At 38.4% G+C, this 14837-nt stretch overlaps 1 non-coding gene across 1 annotated transcript; it reads left to right on the top strand.

The window, feature by feature from the left end:
• The first annotated feature begins 4020 nt into the window (after positions 1-4020).
• Positions 4021-4128, top strand: LOC112760261 (small nucleolar RNA R71). Its single transcript, XR_003180710.1, has one exon. It is a non-coding gene; the product is annotated as a small nucleolar RNA R71 (small nucleolar RNA).
• Positions 4129-14837: the final 10709 nt, after the last annotated feature.

Raw genomic sequence — 14837 nt, 5'->3', positions numbered from 1 at the left:
CTTTCATTCTTTCAAGAGCCAACAATTTTAACATTCATAAAAAATCAAATTCAAAAATATGCACTGTTCAAGCATTCATTCAGAAAGACAATAGTATCACTGCCACATCAAAATAATTAAACTGTTTTAAAATTTGAAATTCATGCACTTCTTTTTCTTTTTCAATTAAAAACTTTTTTCATTTAAGAAAGGTGATGGATTCATTTTCTTAGCTTTAAGGCATAGATACTAAGACACTAATGATCATGTAATAAAGACACAAACATAGATAAACATAAAGCACAATTTTCGAAAAATAGAAAATAAAGAAGAAGGAAATTAAAGAACGGGTCCACCTTAGTGATGGCGGCTTGTTCTTCCTCTTGAAGATCTTATGGAGTGCTTGAGCTCCTCAATGTCTCTTCCTTGCCTTTGTTGCTCCTCTCTCATGGTTCTTTGATCTTCTCTAATTTCATGGAGGAGGATGGAATGCTCTTTGTGCTCCACCCTTAGTTGTCCCATGTTGGAAAATAATTCTCCTAGGGAGGTGTTGATTTGCTCCCAATAGTTTTGTGGAGGTATCTCAGGGATTTCATGATGAGGAAATTCCTCATGCTCTTGTCCATGAGTGGGATCTCTTGTTTGCTCCATCCTTTTCTTAGTGATGGGCTTGTCCTCATCAATGAGGATGTCTTCCTCTATGTCAATTCTAGCCGAATTGCAGAGGTGACAAATGAGATGAGGGAAGGCTAACCTTGCCACAGTGGAGGACTTGTCCACCACCTTGTAGAGTTCTTGGGATATAACCATATGAACTTCCACTTCCTCTCCAATCATGATGCTATGTATCATGATAGCTCAGTCTATAGTAGCTTCGGACCGGTTGCTAGTGGGAATGATTGAATGTTGGATGAACTCCAACCATCCCCTAGCCACAGGCTTGAGGTCATGCCTTCTTAGTTGAACCGGCTTCCCTCTTGAATCTCTCTTCCATTGAGCGCCCTCTTCACAGATGTCCATGAGGACTTGGTCCAACCTTAGATCAAAGTTGACCCTTCTAGTGTAGGCGTGTGCATCTCCTTGCATCATAGGCAAGTTGAATGCCAACCTTACATTTTTCGGAAATCTAAGTAATTCTCCCGAACCATTGTAAGCCAATTCTTAGGGTCCGGGTTCACACTTTGATCATGGTTCTTGGTGATCGATGCGTTGGCATAAAACTCTTGAACCATTAAGATTCCGACTTGTTGAATGGGGTTGGTGAGAACTTCCCAACCTCTTCTTCGGATCTCATGTCGGATCTCTGGATACTCATTCTTTTTGAGTTTGAAAGGGACCTCGGGGATCACTTTCTTCTTGGCCACAACTTCATAGAAGTGGTCTTGATGCACCCTTGAGAGGAATCGGTCCATCTTCCATGACTTGGAGGTAGAAGCTTTTGCCTTCCCTTTCCTCTTTCTAGAGGTTTCTCCGGCCTTTGGTGCCATAAATGGTTATGGAAAAACAAAAAGCTTTAGCTTTTACCACACCAAACTTAGAAGGTTGCTCGTCCTCGAGCAAAAGAAGAAAGAAGAGAGTAGAAGAAGAATAAATAGAGGAGATGGAGTGAGCATTGTGTTTCGGCCAAGGGGGAGAAGTGGTGTTTAGGTTGTGTGAAAATGAAGGAGTGAAGATGGGTTTATATAGGAGTGAGAGGGGTGTGTATGGTTCGGCAATAGAGGGTGGGTTTGGGAGGGAAAGTGGTTTGAATTTGAATGGTGAGGTAGGTGGGGTTTTATAAAGGATGGATGTGAGTGGTGAAGAGAATGGTGGGATTTGATAGGTGAGGGGTTTTTGGGGAAGAGGTATTGAGGTGATTGGTGAATGGGTGAAGAAGAGAGAGAGTGGTGGGGTAGGTGGGGATCCTGTGGGGTCCACAGATCCTGAGGTGGCAAAGATATCTCATCCCTGCACCAAGTGCCGTGCAAAACGCCCCTTTCTGCCAATCCTGGCATTAAACGCTAGGCTGCTGCCCATTTCTGGCGTTTAACGCCAGCTTCTTGCCCATTCCTGGCGTTAAACGCCAGTCTGGTGCCAGACTGGGCATTTAACGCCCATTCTGCTACCTTTACTGGCGTTTAAACGCCAGTAACTGTCTCCTCTAGGGTGTTCTATTTTTCATTTTGTTTTTCACTTTGTTTTTGTTTTTTTAATTTTTTTTGTGACTTCACATGATCATCAACCTACAGAAAACATAAAATAACAAGAAAATAGAAAATTATCATAAAATAGTAACGATTGGGTTGCCTCCCAACAAGTGCTTCTTTAATGTCAATAGCTTGACAGTGGCTCTCAAGGAGCCTTACAGATGTTCAGAGCAATGATGGAACCTCCCAACACCAAACTTAGAGTTTGAATATGGGGGTTCAACACCAAACTTAAAGTTTGGTTGTGGCCTCCCAACACCAAACTTAAAGTTTGACTGTGGGGGCTTTGTTTGTCTCTGTATTGAGAGAAGCTCTTCCTGCTTCCTCTCCATGGTTACAGAGGGATATCCTTGAGCTTTAAACACAAGGGAGTCTTCATTCACTTGAATGATCAATTCTCCTCTGTCAACTTCAATCACAGCCTTTGCTGTGGCTAGGAAGGGTCTGCCAAGGATGATGGATTCATCCATACACTTCCCAGTCTCTTGGACTATGAAATCAGCAGGGATGTAATGGTCTTCAACCTTCACCAAAACATCCTCTACAAGTCCATAAGCCTGTTTCTTTGAATTGTCTGCCATTTCTAGTGAGATTATTGCAGCTTGTACCTCAATGATCCCTAGCTTCTCCATTACAGAGAGAGAGGCATAAGGTTTATGCTTGACCCTAGGTCACACAGAGCCTTCTCAAAGGTCATGGTGCCTATGGTACAAGGGATTGAGAACTTTCCAGGGTCCTGTCTCTTTTGAGGTAATCTCTGCCTAGTCAAGTCATCCAGTTCTTTGATAAGCAATGGAGGTTCATTCTCCCAAGTCTCATTACGAAATAACTTGGCATTTAGCTTCATGATTACTCCAAGGTACTTAGCAACTTGCTCTTCAGTGACATCTTCATCCTCTTCAGAGGAAGAATATTCATCAGAGCTCATGAATGGCAGAAGTAAATTTAATGGAATCTCAATGGTCTCAGTCTGAGCTTCAGATTCCCATGGTTCCTCATTAGGGAACTCCATGGAGGTCAGTGGGCGTCCATTGAGGTCTTCGTCAGTGGGAATCACTGCCTCTTCCTCCTCTCCATGTTCGGCCATGTGAGATGTGGTTATGGCCTTACACTCTCTTTTTGGATTCTCTTCTGTATTGCTAGGGAGAGTGCTAGGAGGGAGTTTAGTAATTTTCTTACTCAGCTGACCCAATTGTGCCTCCAAATTTCTAATGGAGGACCTTGTTTCAGTCATGAAACTTTGAGTGGTTTTGATTAGATCAGAGACAATAGTTGTTAAGTCAGGGGGGTTTTGCTTAGAATTCTCTGTCTGTTGCTGAGAAGATGATGGAAAAGGCTTGCTATTGCTAAACCTGTTTCTTCCACCATTATTGTTGTTGAAACCTTGTTGAGGTTTCTGTTGATCCTTCCATGAGAGATTTGGATGATTTCTCCATAAAGGATTATAGGTGTTTCCATAGGGTTCTCCCATGTAATTCACCTCTTCCATTGCTGTGTTCTCAGGATCATAAGCTTCTTCTTCAGAGGAAGCTTCCTTAGTACTACCTGTTGCTGCTTGCATTTCAGACAGACTCTGAGAAATCATATTGACTTGTTGGGTCAATATTTTATTCTGAGCCAATATGGCATTCAGAGTATCAATCTCAAGAACTCCTTTCTTCTGAGTTGTCCCATTATTCACAGGATTCCTTTCAGAGGTGTACATGAATTGGTTATTTGCAACCATTTCAATGAGTTCTTGAGCTTCTGCAGGCGTCTTCTTCAGATGAAGAGATCCTCCAGCAGAGCTATCCAATGACATCTTGGATAGTTCAGACAAACCATCATAGAAGATTCCTATGATGCTCCATTCTGAAAGCATGTCAGAAGGGCACCTTCTGATCAATTGCTTGTATCTCTCCCAAGCTTCATAGAGGGACTCACCATCCTTCTGTCTAAAGGTTTGGACTTCCACTCTAAGCTTGCTCAATTTTTGAGGTGGAAAGAACTTTGCCAAGAAGGCATTGACTAGCTTTTTCCAAGAGTTTAGGCTTTCTTTAGTTTGTGAATCCAACCATGTCCTAGCTCTGTCTCTTACAGTAAAAGGAAAAAGCATAAGTCTGTAGACTTCAGGGTCAACCCCATTGGTCTTGACAGTGTCACAGATTTGCAAGAACTCAGCTAAGAACTGATGAGGATCTTCCAATGGAAGTCTATGAAACTTACAATTCTGTTGCATTAGAGAAACTAATTGAGGCTTAAGCTCAAAGTTGTTTGCTCTAATGGCAGGGATTGAGATGCTTCTCCCATAGAAGTCGGGAGTAGGTGCAGTAAAGTCACCAAGCACCTTCCTTGCATTGTTGACATTGTTGTTGTTTTCGGCTGCCATGGTTTCTTCTTCTTTGAAGAGTTCTGTTAGGCCCTCTAAAGAGAAATGTTCTTTAGCTTCTCTTAGCTCTCTCTTCAAGGTCCTTTCAGGTTCAGGATCAGCTTGAACAAGTATGCCTTTATCTTTATTCCTGCTCATATGAAAGAGAAGAGAACAAGAAAGTAGGGAATCCTCTATGTCACAGTATAGAGATTCCTTGAGGTGTCAGAGGAAAAGAAGAATAGAAGGAGGAGGTGGAGAAGAGAATTCAAACATATAAAGAAGGAGGGAGTTCGAATTGTACCTTGAGGAGGAGTCTTAGTCCCTTAAATAGAAGGATGTGAGAAGAGGGGAAGAATTTTCGAAAATTAAAGTAAGAGATTTTGCAAAAAATTTTGAAAAATTGATTAAGATTTTCAAAAATTAAGATTGGGAAAGAAATAAAGTGATTTTTGAAAAAGATTTTGAAATTATAAATTAAAAAGATATGATTGAGAGTTAATTTTGAAACAGATGTGATTGAAAAGAAATAATTGAAAATCAAATTAAAAAGAGAAAGTTTTAAAACTAAAGTTGATTACTTGACTATCAAGAAATTAAAAGATATGATTCTAAAATTTAAAATTTTGATCCTTTCTTAATAGGCAAGTAATAACTTGAAAATTTTTGAAGTAAATGTTTAATTGAAGCAAGGATTTTTGAAAATAGTGAAAATAAATATAAAATGGAAAGAAATTGATTTTGAAAGAGATATGATTGAAAATATATGATTTGAAAAAGATTTGATTTTGAAAAATTATGAAAACTTGAAAAAATGTGAATTAAAAACAAAATCTTCCCTCTAGTGTCATCCTGGCGTTAAACGCCCAGAATGGTGCCCATTCTGACATTTAACGCCCAAATCTCTACCTTTTTGGGCATTAAACGCCTAGCCAGGTGCCCTAGCTGGCGTTTAAACGCCAGTTTTCCTTCTTCACTGGGCGTTTTGAACGCCCAGCTTTTTCTGTTTGATTCCTCTGCTGAATGTTCTGAATCTTCAATTCTCTGTATTATTGACTTGAAAAGACATAATTTTGAAAATATTTTGGAATTTTTAATGATGAGAAACAATAAAAATTTCAAGTAAGATCAAATAAACAATGCATGCAAGACACCAAATTTAAATGTTTGTATACTAAGGACTATAACAATGTAAAAAATGCATGTAAGAAACAACAAAACATACAAGACAAGAGAATTTGAAGATCAGAGCAATGAAATCATCAAGAACAACTTGAAGATCAATGAAGAATAATATGTATAAATTTTCGAAAAATGCAAGAATAAAAACATGCAATTGACACCAAACTTAAAATTAGACAATAGACTCAAACAAGAAACATAAAATATTTTTGGTTTTATGATTTTAAAAATTTTTTTGTATTTTTTTCAAAAATTGAGTGGAAAAGAAAATAAAGGGGTTCAAAATTTTTAATACGAGTTCCAAGAATCATTGCAATCTAGTCTAAGACTCCGGTCCAGGAATTAGACATGGCTTACTAGCCAGCCAAGCTTTCAATGAAAGCTCCGGTCCAAAACACTAGACATGGCCAATGGCCAGCCAAGCTTTAGCAGATCGTTGCTAACAACAGCAAAATTGATAGAAATCAACAAGCTCTTGTGATGATAAGTTGAAACCTCGGTCCAATAAGATTAGACATGGCTTCACAGCTAGTCAGACTTCAACAAATCATCATGAAACTCTAGAATTCATTCTTAAAAACTCTGAAGAACAAGATGAACCATCAGTTGTCCAAACTCGAACAATCCCCGGCAACGGCGCCAAAAACTTGGTGCACGAAATTGTGATCATCAACAATGGCGCCAAAGGACTTGGAGCTCTCAAACGTGAATCACACTTTGTCACAATTCCGCACAATTAACCAGCAAGTGCACTGGGTCGTCCAAGTAATAAACCTTACGTGAGTAAGGGTCGATCCCACGGAGATTGTCAGCTTGAAGCAAGCTATGGTCATCTTGTAAATCTCAGTCAGGCAGATTCAAATGGTGATGAAGGGTTGATAATTAAAAGATGAATAAAACATAAAATAAAGATAGAGATACTTATGTAATTCATTGGTGGATTTCAGATAGGCGTATGAAGATGCTTTGTTCCCCTTGAACCTCTGCTTTCCTATTGCCTTCTTCCAATCATTCATACTCCTTTCCATGGCAAGCTTTATGTTGGGCATCACCGTTGTCAATGGCTACATCCCATCCTCTCAGTGAAAATGGTCCTGATGCTCTGTCACAACATCGGCTAATCAGTTGTCTGTTCTCGATCATGTCGGAATAGGATCCATTGATCCTTTTGTGTCTGTCACACGCCCCACAATCGCGAGTTTGAAGCTCGTCACACTCATCGCTTCCTAGATCCTACTCAGAATACCACAGACAAGGTTTAGACGTTCCGGATCTCAGGAATGGCCGCCAATAATTTTAGCCTATACCACGAAGGTTCCAATCTTAGATTAGAAACCCAAGAGATACACATTCAAGCCATTGCTAGTAGAACAGAGGTGGTTGTCAGGTACATGTTCATAGGTGAGAATGATGATGAGTGTCACGGATCATCACATTCATCAAGTTGAAGAACGAATGAATATCTTGGAGAAGAAATAGACTTGAGTTGAATAGAAAAACAATAGTACTTGTATTAATTCATGAAGAACATCAGAGCTCCACACCTTAATCTATGGTGTGTAGAAACTCCACCGTTGAGAATACATAAGAACAAGGTCCAGGCATGGCCGTGAGGCCAGCCCTAAACGTGTCTAAGATAGCATAAGACTTATCAAAGATTCCAAGATGAAAAATACAATAGCAAAAGGTCCTATTTATAGAAAACTAGTAGCCTAGGGTTACAGAAATCAGTAATTATTGCAGAAATCTACTTCCGGGACCACTTGGTGTGTGCTTGGGCTGAGCATTGAAGCTTCCATGTGTAGAGACTTTTCTTGGAGTTAAACGCCAGCTTTTGTGCCAGTTTGGGCGTTTAACTCCAGCTTTTGTGCCAGTTTTGGAGTTAAACGCCAGAATTCTTGAGCTGACTTGGAATGCCTATTTGGGCCATCAAATCTTGGGCAAAGTATAGACTATTATATATTGTTGGAAAGCCCAGGATGTCTATTTTCCAACGCGATTGAGAGTGCGCCAATTGGGCTTCTGTAGCTCCAGAAAATCCACTTTGAGTGCAGGGAGGTCAGAATCCAACAGCATCTGCAGTCCTTTTTCAGCCTCTGAATCAGATTTTTGCTCAAGTCCCTCAATTTCAGCTAGAAAATACCTGAAATTACAGAAAAACACACAAACTCATAGTAAAGTCTAGAAGAGTGATTTTTATTTAAAAACTAAAAAACATAATAAAAACTAACTAAAATATACTAAAAACATACTAAAAACAATGCCAAAAAGCGTATAAATTATCCGCTCATCAAATCCTTAATGCACATTTACTTAACTCATTTTCATTAATCCACTGCTCCTTTGCCATTATATGCTTATTTTGTGATTTGCCTACTTGTTTTCCTGTTTTTATTATATCCGGGTTTTCTATTTTTCAGGATGTCTGACACCCAAAGAAAAGGAAAGGGAAAGGCAACAACTGGCAAACGAAAAAGAGGAGAATCCTCCATGTCCATCCTGGACATCTTGCATGATGACTCCTGATGGGAGAAACACTTTACCCCACAGGAGAAGGCTGACCAGCTACTCCCTGCTACTGATCCCATTAAGTTTGCAAACCGATACTGTGAGCTGAAGTATCCGGTGTTTGCAACCTCCAGGAACCTGTACCTGGGGAGGACTCTGAAGATCCCAGATGAACTCCAGTAATACACCTCTGATCAGATCAAACAAAGAGGCTGGTTCTTTCTGGAGAGAAACCTGACTCAGGTCAATGCATCTTGGGTAAGGGAATTTTACTGCAATTACTTCAAAACTTCCCTAGATGCAGTAAACCTAAGAGGGAAGCAGATACTGGTCATTGAAGAGGCCATAGAGGATGTTCTGAAGCTCCTGCCTAAATCCGATCAGCCAGATGGTTATCAACAGGCTGAGGAGGACATGCGCTTCATGAAATTTGACTGGGATGCTGTCAAGGCAAGGATCGCCCTTGACCCGACTGTTCCATGGGTCATGGGTCAGAACACCACCATGCCTAAGGGAATCAAGCGGGCATACTTGAATGATGAGGCTCGGCTATGGCATCAGATCCTAAGCAACTTTATTACGCCGAGTACTCATGAGACGGAGTTACCTGCCGCTATGATCACCCTCTTATGGTGTGTGATGGAGGGTAAGGACCTGTACCTGCCACGCTTCATTCGGTACTACATGGCCAGGGTCCACGTCTGAGGCACTCTTGCCTTTCCATATCTGATTACACAGCTTGGCCATCGAGCTGACGTGCCTTGGGAGGATGCTGATGAGAAGCCACCTGCTGCAAAATGCAAGAAAATTATCCCTCACAGTAGGAACTTTCTGGCTTTGGGCTACAGACCTCCATTCCTCACTCCTACTGATGAGACAGCCACACCATCTGCCGGCCCCTCTTCCTCTACAGCTACCTCTGCCACCACCACTGCACCCCCACCTGCCTCAGAGCCAGTTTATCACTTAGTGCACCGCCTGTTTCAGCAGCTAGACCAGATGGAGCGCCGCAACCGGCGGTGATACGAGAGATCTGACCATCGCAGCAGGCGACGCTATGAGCACCTGAAGCTGATGATCCGTTCTGGCAGCGACATCTCCTCCCAGCCTGACACCCCATCAGAGCCATCTGAGGAAGAGGCGGATGATCACGAGGCGGAGACCCATCCACAGAGTGAGGCTGCGCAGGCAGGCACGGAGCAGGTTGCATCACAGCAGGAGGCCCCACCTCAGATTCAGCCTGCAGACCCAGAGATCCCTATTCAGTCAGCACCTCCTCTGCTGCAGGTAGATCCTCAGACCACCACCACAGAGACCCCAGCTACCCATCCTTCCAGTGATGACACCCCTTCACACCCTGCTTGAGTGAGCATCAGGGACGATGCTTCATATTAAGTGTGGGGAGGTCGCCATCTCTGGCGTATATTTTTTGGTGAACCACTACAGACTCTTTTTACTTTATTACTTTTCTGTATTTTTCTTTTTATTTTCTTTTTATTTTCTTTTTATTTTCTCAGTACTTATACATTGCTATTTTCATGTATTTTTACTATATTTCTGCATGTTGCACTTTAGTTCATGTTTTAGCCATTTAGTTTAGTTGCAATTCTAACTTATTAGTTATAGAGAATGTGGCTTAATTAGTATAGTTTACCCTTTTTAGCATAAGATAACTTAGTTTAAATTAAAAATATAAAAAGGAAGTAAACTAGAGACTTTAACAGAATAAAAACAACCCACACCTTGTATATATAGCATTACATGTTAGTTAGTTAACAACATTTCATCAAGGAGAAACACTAGAACTTTAAAGCTACCTTAAGATTTACATTGAGAATAATGGGAACTCTTAATTTTTACTTGCTTGACATATATAACTGATATATGATTTTTGAGTTAGAGAACGCACAGCCTGTGTGTTTTGAGCTTAATTGTATGGTTACATTTAAACCATAATTTTTTTCCTGTGTGTTCCGCCCTTCTTATTTATTCTGGTGTTCTTTACTTTGTTTTAATCTATATGTCCGATCGTAGAATATAGATACATAACAAGAAAGTGATTGAGGCCAGTGTTTGATTCTAGCTCACTATTCCCAAATTAGCCTACCTTTTACATCACCCTTGTTAGCCCCCTTGAGCCTTTAAAACCCCTCTTGTTTTATAACCATATTACTATCCTTAAGTAGAAAAACAAAATAAAAATCCCAAGTTGAATCCTTGGTTAGTTTAAGATAGAAATTGTGTATTGTGTAAGTGTGGGAACCTTATGGGAACATGGATGATAAAAACAAAGGGTAGAAAGTTAAAAAGAATAAAATAATTCAAAATAAAAGTTTTGGGAAGCATGCTCATGTGAAATCAAAATAATTGAATGACCATGTGCATTAAAAAGAAAAAGTTTCAGTATTTGAATAAAGGGGATACAAAAGAATTCCCCAAATGCAAAATAAAGCAAATGCACATAGGATAAAATTAAAACTAATGCATGAGCATGTAACATAAAAAGTGGGAAAAATATGGGAAATAGGTAAAGAAGCTTTGCTTTACAAATTATGTATGTTAGGTGAGATCTTAGACTAATCAAGGATTCACTTAATTAGCTTACTTAGCCTTATACATATACCCTTACCTTTACCTTGGCCCCATTACAACCTTAATTAAAGACCTCATGATTTTTGTATGCCTATATTCTATAATTGTTGATTGGTTAGATGAAGAACAAAGTTATAGAAAGTAAGGATAAAAATAAGAATAGAGTGATTAACCAATAAACGCTGAGTGACTAGAGAGTAAACACAAAATCCAGTGAGGGTTCAATAGCTCATCAACATATATCTCTGCTTAAATTATTAATTGTCTTGCAAAATTGTAAAATATTTTTCTCTCCCATCTCAATTGTAAAGGTACTTTATCACTATCTAAGGTTTGGCTACATATATATAAGATTCCTTGAGAATGTAAATTAATTCAACTACATGTAAGTTTTATATACAAGTGAATAAAAATTAGAATTGCATGATTTATTTAGGTAGTTGCATTTAGAATAGATTGCATTGCATGAGATTCCACCACTTCAACCTTACCTTACTCTTTATCTTTGATTTAGCATGAGGACATGCTATTGTTTAAGTGTGGGGAGGTTGATAAACCCATATTTTATGATATATTTTGTGCCTAATTTAAGTGATTTATTCAATCCTTCACTCACTTATTCATATAAATTGCATGGTTTTACTTTCCCGTCCTTATTATGTGATGTATGTGAAAAAACATGTTTCCTATGCTTTAAAAGTAATTATTTTAATTATCCTTTGTTTTCATTCGATGTCGTGATTCGTGTGTTGAGTAGTTTCAGAGCTTCTAAGGCAGGAATAACATAAAGGATGGAAAGGAAACATACAAAATAGGAAGGAAAGCATAAAACGGAGTTTTTGAAGAAACTGTCAGTGACGCAATCGCATGGACGACGTGACCGCATGCCAGCGCAAAATGATAGTGACGCGACCGCGTCATTGACGCGATCGCGCGCCTTGAGCGAAATGCATATGATACGGATGCATGATTGAAGCGACCGCGTGACAAGGAAAACTCCAAATGATGCAACCGCGTGACCCACGCGGATGCGTGACAGAGGCTACGCACCAGAAAGTACAGAAAACGCTCCCAGCGATTTCTGAAGCCCTTTTTGGCCCAAATCTAAGTCCAGAAGGCATAGATAAGAGGTTATGAAGTGGGGGAATGCATCCATTCAGGAGGAAAGTCTCCAATTAGTTACTTTTCCTGATTTAGATGTAGTTTTGAGGGAGAGGTTCTCTCCTCTCTCTTTTAGGATTAGGATTTCTTTTGCTTTCAGGACTATCTTTTTATCAGGTTCAACATTCCTTTTTATTTATTTTCTTAATTTAATTTATGAATTCTTCTATGTTACAGATTATTCTTTGAATTAATGTTATTTGAGGTATTTCAGTTTATTATTGCTTTCTTTTATTTATGTTATTGTTGCTTCCAATCTGAAGACATTTTTATTCTAGTAGATTTACTTTTCCCCTTTTGGTCTTGGTTAAGAAATCAGTAACTCAGGAGTTATCAAACTCAACATGATTGATAATTGTTAACTTTGCTAATTGAATTGAACTTCAATAATCCCAATCTTTCCTTAGGGATTAACTAGGATTTGAAGATCAAACTAATTAGTCACTTGACCTTTCTTTGCTTTAAGTAAAGACTAACTAAGTGGAATTAAGATTCAATCTTCTTCATCATTGATAAGGATAACTAGGATAGGACTTCTAATTTCTCATACCTTGCCAAAAGTTTATTTTACAGTTATTTATTTATTTTACAGTCTTTTACTTATTTTAATTGCAATTCAAATCACTTGTTCCTCATCTTCAAAACCCCGATTTACAATCTTCATAACCAATAATAAGAACATACTTCCCTGCAGTTCGTTGAGAAGACGACCCGAGGTTTAAATACTTCGGTTATCAATTTTTAAGGGGTTTGTTACTTGTGACAACCAAAACGTTTGTACGAAGGGATTTCTGTTGGTTTAGAAACTATATCTACAACGCGATTATTGTTGTAAAATTCTTTACTGGCAAAAATCCTAACGTCAGTGACAAAGTGTGATTCACGTTTGAGAGCTCCAAGTCTTTGGCGCCATTGTTGATGATCACAATTTCGTGCACCAAGTTTTTGGTACCGTTGCCGGGGATTGTTCGAGTTTGGACAACTGACGGTTCATCTTGTTGCTTAGATTAGGTACTTTTCTTTTTATTTTTCAGAATTTTTAAGAATGAATTCTACAGTTTCAAAGTGATGTTCTTATCATCACAAAAGCTGATTGATTCTCATCAATTTAGCTGCTGAATGTAATGTCCTGCTGAAGCTCGGCTAGCCATGTCTAATCTTTTTAGACTAAAGCTTTAGACTAACATTGCATGATTCCTGGAATTCTTATTAAAAGTTTTGAATCTCTTTATCCTCTTTTCCATATAATTTTTGAAAAATCACAAAAAAAAATTTAATAAATCATAAAAATCAAAAATATTTTATGTATCTTAGTATCAATTCTTAAGTATGGTGTCTTGCATGCATTGTTTATTTGATCTTAGTTGCATTTTTATTGTTTCTCATCATTAAAAATTCAAAAATATTTTCAAAATTGTGTCTTTTCAAGTTAATAATACAGAGAATTGAAGATTCAGAATATTCAGCAGAGGAATTAAACAGAAAAAGCTGGGCGTTCAAAACGCCCAGTGAAGAAGGAAAACTGGCATTTAAATGCCAGCCAGGGTACCTGGCTGGGCGTTTAACGCCCAAAAAGGTAGCATTTTGGGCGTTAAACGCCAGAATGCCATTCTGGGCGTTTAACGCCAAGATGACACTAGAGGGAAGATTTTGTTTTTAATCCAATTTTTTTTCAAATCTTCATAATTTTTCAAAATCAAATCTTTTTCAAATCATATCTTTTCAATCATATCTCTTCAAAATCAATTTCTTTCCATTTTTTTATTTTTTTACTATTTTCGAAAATCCTTGCTACAATTAGTAATTTAATTCAAAATTTTCAAGTTGTTACTTGCTTATTAAGAAAGGATCAAATTTTAAATTTTAGAATCATATCTTTTAATTTCTTGTTAGTAAAGTAATCAACTTTAATTTTTAAAACTTTCTCTTTTTAATTTGATTTTCAATCATATCTTCTCAATCATAACTTTTCAATCACATCTTTTTCAAAATTAATTTTCAATGATATCTTTTTGATTTCTAATTTCAAAATCTTTTCAAAAATCACTTAATTTCTTTCCCAATCTTAGTTTTCAAAAATCATCAATCAAGTTTTCAAAATTTCTTTTAATTATTTCAAAATCTTTTACTTCAATTTCGAAAATTCTTTCCCTCTTCTCACATCCTTCTATTTAAGGACTAACACTCCTCCACTGTCAACAATTCGAACTCTATCCCTCTTGATAAGTTCGAATTCTTCTCTTTCTACCTTCTCCTTCTATTCTTCTTTTCCTCTGACACTTCAAGGAATCTCTATACTGTAACATAGAGGATTCGATACTTTCTTGTTCTCTTCTCTTTCATATGAGTAGGAATAAAGATAAAAGCATTCTTGTTGAGGCTGATCCTGAACCTGAAAGGACCTTGAAGCGAAAGCTAAGAGAAGCTAAAGTACAACTCTCTATAGAGGACCTAACAGAGCTTTTCAAACAAGAAGAAGCCATGGCAACCGAAAACAACAATGTCAACAATGCAAGGAAGGTGCTTGGTGACTTTACTGCACCTACTCCTGACTTCTATGGGAGAAGCATCTGAATCCCTGCCATTGGAGCAAACAACTTTGAGCTTAAGCCTCAATTAGTTTCTCTAATGCAACAGAATTGCAAGTTTCATGGACTTTCATTGGAAGATCCTCATCAGTTCTTAGCTGAATTCTCGCAAATCTGTGACACTGTCAAGACTAATGGGGTTGACCCTGAAGTCTACAGACTTATGCTCTTTCCTTTTGCTGTAAGAGACAAAGCTAGGACATGGTTGGATTCACAACCCAAAGAAAGCCTGAACTGTTGGGAAAAGCTAGACAATGCCTTCTTGGCAAAGTTCTTTCCACCTCAAATATTGAG

The sequence above is a fragment of the Arachis hypogaea genome, chromosome 16 (genome assembly GCF_003086295.3).
Source record: "Arachis hypogaea cultivar Tifrunner chromosome 16, arahy.Tifrunner.gnm2.J5K5, whole genome shotgun sequence".
In the NCBI taxonomy this organism is placed as follows: domain Eukaryota; kingdom Viridiplantae; phylum Streptophyta; class Magnoliopsida; order Fabales; family Fabaceae; genus Arachis; species Arachis hypogaea.
This window is presented reverse-complemented; position numbering and strand designations above follow the sequence as displayed.